The sequence below is a fragment of the Rattus rattus genome, chromosome 4 (genome assembly GCF_011064425.1).
Source record: "Rattus rattus isolate New Zealand chromosome 4, Rrattus_CSIRO_v1, whole genome shotgun sequence".
Lineage (NCBI taxonomy): Eukaryota > Metazoa > Chordata > Mammalia > Rodentia > Muridae > Rattus > Rattus rattus.
In genome coordinates this window covers 6,934,968-6,942,293 of record NC_046157.1, presented here as the reverse complement: position 1 = coordinate 6,942,293, position 7,326 = coordinate 6,934,968, and the positions used below count along the sequence as shown (strand labels likewise).

At 47.8% G+C, this 7,326-nt stretch overlaps 1 pseudogene; it reads left to right on the top strand.

Annotated features, from left to right (window-relative positions):
• Positions 1-923: 923 nt before the first annotated feature.
• Positions 924-1,684, top strand: LOC116897806 (annotated as a pseudogene).
• The last annotated feature ends 5,642 nt before the right edge of the window (positions 1,685-7,326 follow it).

Below are 7,326 nucleotides of genomic sequence, written 5' to 3'. Positions count from 1 at the left end.
AAAAAGTACAACAAACAAACAAATGAAACATCATTATTGGGACATCGCCCCAGATTGAAGAGGGTAGGAGAAGCAGGAATTTCAAAATGAAAATGTGGAGTTATCTTAGAAAAGAAAAGTTCCGGGGTTGGGGATTTAGCTCAGTGGTAGAGCGCTTGCCTAGGAAGCGCAAGGCCCTGGGTTTGGTCCCCAGCTCCGAAAAAAAAGAACCAAAAAAAAGAAAGAAAGAAAAGAAAAGTTCCCATTCTGCTTTTCTTTCCTTTTTTTTCTCTGTTTTCTTTCCTTTCTGCACATCAGTAACTTGTCTCTCTAGCCATGTAGAGCTTATTTTTCTAGTGTGGAAAGACGGGTCAGAGGTCAAGTAGGGAAGGGAGCCATTTGGTGACAGGGCTAAAGCAAAAGTCACATGCTTAAAGGCAGGCCTGGAAACGCCTCGTGGAAACAGTGATATTTGAGTGGAGCCCTGAATGCTGAGAGGGAGAAAACAGAGTGGGTGACAAGGGGAAGACCTTTCCAGACTGGGGCAGCATGCACAAAGGCTCTAAAGGAGCGTGTGTTTGAAAAAGACACCAAGTTTGAGCCACAGAGCGGCTCCGTAGATAAATTGCTTGCTGCTAAGAAGCCTGAGGACCTGAGTCCTAGTCCCAGGATCAAAGCCTACACAATCCTCTTATTCATGTGCGCACACAGAATGTAATAAACATTTTAAAAGGAAATGAGCGGGGAGGGCAGGAGAGAGCTAGCAGGCAGCAGGCAGGCGGGTGACTGGCTGGCACGGAAGGAGGGAATGAGCAAGCGTGAGCAAGTCAGCGAGGGCGCCTGGGTCCTGAGGGGAGTGGAGATTCCTCAGGCCCCTCCGGCGCCCTCCCCAGAGCCCACAGCACCTCCGGCACCCAGCAGAGTGGACATGGCCCAGCCCGGTCATGGCCTCGTTGCCGAAGGTGGATCAGGAAATGAAGCTCAAGGTTGATTCTTTGAGGGAGCAGATCACAAGTGAGGCAGAAGACCTGGTGGCAAATGACCCCCCTCCCCCCAAAAAAAAGATCATTAGAACTTGATAGTTTTGTGAAGAAATCAATCTTAAATCTCCATGACCTAACTTGGACCCACTCAGACATGAATCTCCCAGTCCCTGACCCCTTTCTCCTCACCAATAGCCACGGACTAGATGGTCCCACTTACAAGAAGCGCAGGTTGGATGAAATGCGAAGAGGCCTTCCAAGGAACCAAGGTGTTCGTGTTGCCCAATGGGATGTTGGAAATGTGGAAAAGCAACCAGCAGCTTGTGGACATTATTGAGAAAGTGAAACCCGAGATTCGGCTGCTGGTCGAGAAATGTAACAACGGTCAAAATGTGGGTTCAGCACAGAAGACGGGAGCAACTTCGGGGTGTCGGATCAGGAGGAAACAGTTGCAGAGCTAAGAATTGTGGAGAGGGAAGCTGTACCTTATCTGGACCAGATTTCTAGATATTACAAAAGCCAAGTCGGTTTCTAAAATAGCTAACTATCCCCACATAGAGGACTATCGCTGCACTGTCACAGAGATTGACGAGAAAGAGGACACCAGCCTACGCCTCGTCATCTCAGAGCGGAGGAATCGGTATGTCACTCTCCATGACATGATCCTCAAAAACACTGAGAAGCTCAAACGGCCGCGAAGCAATGCAGAGACACTGTACTGAGGCCAGGGCCGGGGCCAGGGCCGGGGCCAGGGCCGGGGACTCTGTGAGTCTGGCTCACGACCCACATTGCCTTGGTTTGTTATATGACTATCGTGATCGGGAAACCGGCTGGAAATAGTAATCATGCCTCTCTGGTTTTAGTTAGAGTCTAGTGAAACTCTCTGTGACGTGTTTACCTCTTTTTTTCAGGCCTCGAGAACTCTATCTCCTTCCCCCAACACCCCCCACCTAGGCTGTCCTAATTTCTGGAGAACTCCAGGTTTGTGCAGCATACTGGCACAAGAAGGGGTTGGGGATTTAGCTCAGTGGTAGAGCGCTTGCCTAGCAACCGCAAGGCCCTGGGTTCGGTCCTCAGCTCCGAAAAAAAAGGAAAAAAAAAAGAAAAGAAATGCACATCATACTGGCACAAGAAGAAGAATTGTGGGATTTTGGTTTTTCTTCCCTTCCCTCTCTTTCCCGTTCTAGGTTTTGTGTTTTCTTCCTTTTGATGATTAGTTGGTTCAAAGCTGAGGGAAAGTGTTAGGTGTCTTTTAGGAACAGGGGGAGTGGATGTGGAAGGGACATCTCTTCTTGCCACAAGGCTAGTGTCTCTTGTTTCTGTGGGACTTTGGGTCCTCCCTGCCTGCCCTGGTGATGCCTTAGGGATTTCCTACATCCATCCCACCTGGAGCCTGACCATGACGAGGGATACCTTAGGCCTTCAGCTTCATCCCTACAGCTTTGTGGATGTTTTTTATAGCTGAGGTTTTCACATACACATGTGTACACATGCACACACACATAGGGACATGTATACATGCTTCTTGCTCCATTATAGAACATACCTTCCTTTTAGCACCACCAGCCCCTCAAGCCCCTGTCACATACAACGCCTCAGCAGGTGATAGTTGTCTTAGTCATCCACCTGGGGAAAAGTCCCAGGCCCACCCTCTCCTGATAATGTAGCCCCTGGTGCCAGGGCAAGTTGAAGGAGAATGAGAGTGGAGAAGCAGAGGCTTGTGAAGAAGGCCTTCCCTCTGCAACTCATGTACTTTTTGGTGTTATGCAAAAGCCGGTCCTCTGGCCCCCACTTGCCCTCCTCCTAGGCTAGCCTGGCTAGGGAGGGGTCAGCTGTGAGGCCCCAAGGCTGCTGCTCCTCGCTATGCTTTCCCTGTGGGAAATGTTTCTCGTACTTATAGTATTGTGCTTCTAGGGAAAGCAGTAATTCATGTGTATATGTGTGCGTGCACATACACACGTGCAGATGTGTGTGTGTGTGTGTATGTGTGTTCGCGTGTGTGTATAAATATCCTGCAAAGGTCAAACCCATAAAAGAGTTGCCCCCTCTTGAATCTTCCAGAGATATCACTTGTTATGGCGTCTGTATTAGCCCCACCAGCCCCAGCTTTTGTTGGTCTCTGCGGTTAGCCTGCCAGTGACTCTCAGTGTCTCTTTGGCTTTGACTCCTCTCTGTCTTCCAATTCCCACCATCTTTCCTCCTGGGTGTATCACTTTCACTCCCAGCATTCTATAGAGCAGGAGACAGGATGCTCTCTTCCCATGAGAAGTGCTCAGTAACAAACCGACTACATTTTCCTCAGGCAGTACACCTACCCATCCCCAGACCCCTTCCAGCTGAACCCCTTCCCGCCCACCATGAGTTTCCCAGTTTTCCTTTTTGTTTCATTGTTCCTCTGCCTGAATTGGATTGTAATGTAAAATTCTTTCATCGTGTCAAGAAATTATTAACAATACAGGTACCTTGGCCTCTTTTTTAAAAAAAAGAAAGAAAGAAAAAGAGCAACAAGGGAAGCTGGAGTACCAGGCGTTCTCCTGGGGAGAGGGTCTTGGGAGGACATTAACCACGACTTCATGCTGATATTTTCAAAGGGATCCTTAAGAGGCTGGGAAGAGAGGCCTGACTTGATTAACAACGATGGTTCAAGGTTCTGGGCCAGAGTGGAAAGGAGATGTAAGTTAAAGGCACAGGCAGTCGTCCAGGTGAGAGAGGCTCCTCGCCTGTAGCTGTGTCTCACTTTCCTGCTTGCTTCTGCAGCTTATCCAGCAAAGGTGCCCCACAAAGAGCTCAGTTTGCACCAAAAAGTTAGACAGCGGTGGAGAAAGGCAAACCACCAGCTCTCTTTGTTCTTCCGAGATAGCTCTTACGACGTAAGTCAAGACAACCTGCTCACAGCAAAAACACGAAGCACAAAATGCCTTTCTATTTACTCCTAGCGGGGGCGTCTGTGTTCTGTTCACCCTGTGGGCTTCTGGACTTAAAAAATCCAGATGTCAGAAAAGTGAGCAAAGTTAACATATATTTTAAAATGCTGGGGATACACAGAGGAACCCTGTCTCAAAAAAAAAAAAAAAAAAAAAAACGACTTTTTTTTTAAACTTGTTGTTCCAAATGCTGTGACCATTTTCTGACCTGTCCAGCGGGCCCAGTTATTCAGGGTTCTGAAGGGGCGTTACCCTTGGGCCAAATGGGGGGCGAGAGAAGAAGGAGACCAAGCAAGATTCCATTGTCAAGGTCTCGTTTATTGGGATGAACGTTACAGCTTTTAAGGCTTTCAGGTAGTGGAAGTGACCTTTGTGAAACACAAAGGAGGGGGAGAAGAGGATATAGGCAGTGATAGCTGGAGGCAAAGAGGTCAGGTGGTAGACGATGAGGTCAGGCAGTGGAGACACTGGGTGTTGACTCAGGAGATAACTGATTTTTGCTTAGGCTGAAGCATCCTGTGAACGTTATCTTCCTGTGCCGTAAATTCATGGGAGAGGCTTTTGTCCCACAATCTCGAGGCTTTATGGCAGCCGTCTTAGAGGAGTATGTGTGGCCAAGAGTCACGTAGCCACTTTGAGCTATACTGTCACAAAACGGCCAGGCCCAAATCCAATACGGCTCCCTACAATTTTCCTGCTGGCCATGTTCTCAGACAAGAAAAGAGTTGACGGAGAGCTGGACCAGATGAGGATGTGCAGTTTCTCTCCTAGCCTGAGATCTTTAAGCTGGTGGGAGCATTGTAGTCCGAGCTTCACATAATAAAATAAACATTACAAGAGACCAATCACTGGGCGAGTAGACAGGACTTCCAGGTCGGAAGGAGGAAGAGAAGAGAGGAGGCAACAGCGTCGGCTTTGGACGAGGGAGAGCAGGGAGGCAGACAAAATATAAGAAGCCAGAGGCAGTTGTTTCCAGTGGTGAATCCTAGCGGATCTTCCACCAGAGGATTTCCAACACAGAATAGTTTGTAAAATTAAGATGTTAGATCCTGGGCCCAACAATTGTGTTACCTGTTGATTGTAAACTAAGATTGTGTGGTGCTTTCCTTCATGTGGCGACTCAACTGAGTTCCAGAGAAAGGTACAGTGGAAGGGTGTAGTGTACAAGGGTACATCCCAGCTAGCCAAGGGAATTTGGAAGCTCGAGGGCATGCGTGACAACAGCCAGCTATGGGAATTTAGTGAGGTGGGAGGAGAGAGCCCTGGTTAAAAGGAAAGAATGTGGTCTCAGCTGAGGCCATCTGCCTGTGCTAGCCTGCCTTAGCGTGGATATATATATATATATATATATATATATATATATATATATATATTTCACCCAATAGAGCATCACACCCCTTTTCCGGGCCTTCTCCCTTGTGAAACTTTCTTGTTTCTGCTAACTCCTTTACTCACTCTGACTCTGTAGTATTTCTGTAATGATTCGTGGGATCAGTGGTCGCAGTGGGCAGGGTACATGTGCATCCTATGCCCCAGAAAGAGATCTGCATACACATAATCGAATGGCCTTGAAAAAGCCAGAGTTGGGGTCAATCTAAGGCCCGTGTGAAAATACCACCACAAACCTCCAAGCACAACCTTCCAGGGAGGGTAGGGCTAGCTTAGTTCCTGGAGTAACTGCAAGCCAAACGGTCAAACAAAGCCAGGTGACTCCTAACCGTCCACCCTGGAAAGTCCAGAGTGGTCCACTCACCACGAGACAGTTTGAAGATCGATTCGCCCCATCAATAGTACCCTGCCTAGTTACTGTTGTTTGAATTCTGCCCCAATTGCTTGCAAGGTCTATAACTCCCTGTTAGAGTCTGCTCAGGGTTGTCTCCCCTTGAAGTGGGATGACCCTGACGTGTCAGAATTAAACTCCTCTTGCTTTTGCATCGATCACTGCTTCTGTGACTTTTCATTCAAGATGTCCTGGGAGAGGTTCAATTCAGACCTCACCGCCTGTTTGCTCTGAGTTAACACTCCATCTCAGTTGGTGCTTGAGGAGCGCAAAGACCCAGGCACAGTTGTGTAAGCAAAGATTTTTTTCACAGTCTATTTTAATAAGGGTTCAACCTCCCCTCTAACCCACCACCCACCACTTCAAAAACAAAGGATGGGTGTTTTGGCACGACCCTTTAACCCAGCACCCTGAAGGCAAAGGCAAGAGGATCTATGAATCTGAGGCCAGGCTGGACTACATAGAGGGGCTCTGTGTCAAACAAACAAACAAACAAACAAACAAACAAACAAACGACACTGCAGTACTAAGGAAAGGTGGATCCTGGGGAGAAGCACAGAGCCCGGACTGGAGTGTTTGGGAAAGGTTGGGGGCAGCCCTTGCCGGAGCCAACCTGAAGAGGGCGCAGATGAGGCAGTGCAGCTGTCCTTTGAGCAGCCCAACAGGAACGGCAATTTTCTGTTTCCATGAGATGTTTTATTTTCAACAATTTATTTTTTTATTCACTTTACATCCTGATCACAGCCCCCACTCCCAATACCAATCTTTCAAATCCCTCCCCCTCCCCCCACTACTCCCTCCTCTTCTCCTTGGGAGCCCTGTTTGAGCACCACCCGACCTGGGACATCTAGTCCCAGCAGGACAAGGCATGTCCTCTTCCACTGAGGTCTAACCAGGCAGTCCATGTAGGAGAAGAGGCTCAGAGGCAGAGAACAGAGTCAGCATCTCCACTTCCCTACCTGTGAGGGGACCCACATGAATACCACCCTGCACATCCTCCTTAAGGAATGTAAGGGATGACTATACCCTTTCCATTCCCCCCCCCCCCCGGTTTCCTGGTTACTTGTATCTAATTAATCATTCTGACGCTGCAATTTTCTTCATGGAACTTGCTATGTGGCTGGCTTTGAACTCATAGAAGCCTGCCTTTGCCTCCTGAATGCTGGGATTAAAGGCTTGAACCATGGTGTCCAACAGTTAATTTGTTTTGAGACAAGGTCTCGTAGCCCGGGCTGGCCTGGAATTTGATAAGTAGTTGAAAATGACCTTGAATTTCGGATCCTCCTTTACCTCCCAAGCACTGGAATTTTAGGCCTTGTTCTTATCTTAAGTGAACTGTCGTTATAATACGAAACGGAACTTAAATGTTTTCAAGGAAAATATATTTATAAATTAAAGGTGTCTCTTTTTACCCCTTATACTCCACTCTTTTTCTTCATAAGCCTGTATTGCCAACATGTGACAAGCATGTATATTTTATTTATGTATTTACTGTCTGCCTCCTCTTTCCCTAGAGTGTTTGCTCCTCCTGAGGGCACCGCGTTTCCTTCCCTCATAGTGACCTAGCATCCAGATGTATCAGCATATAGGAAATCTTTGTTGAAACAATGAATGTACAACGGACGGGTAGAGCCGAAGATCTGGAAAACATGAAGCACCG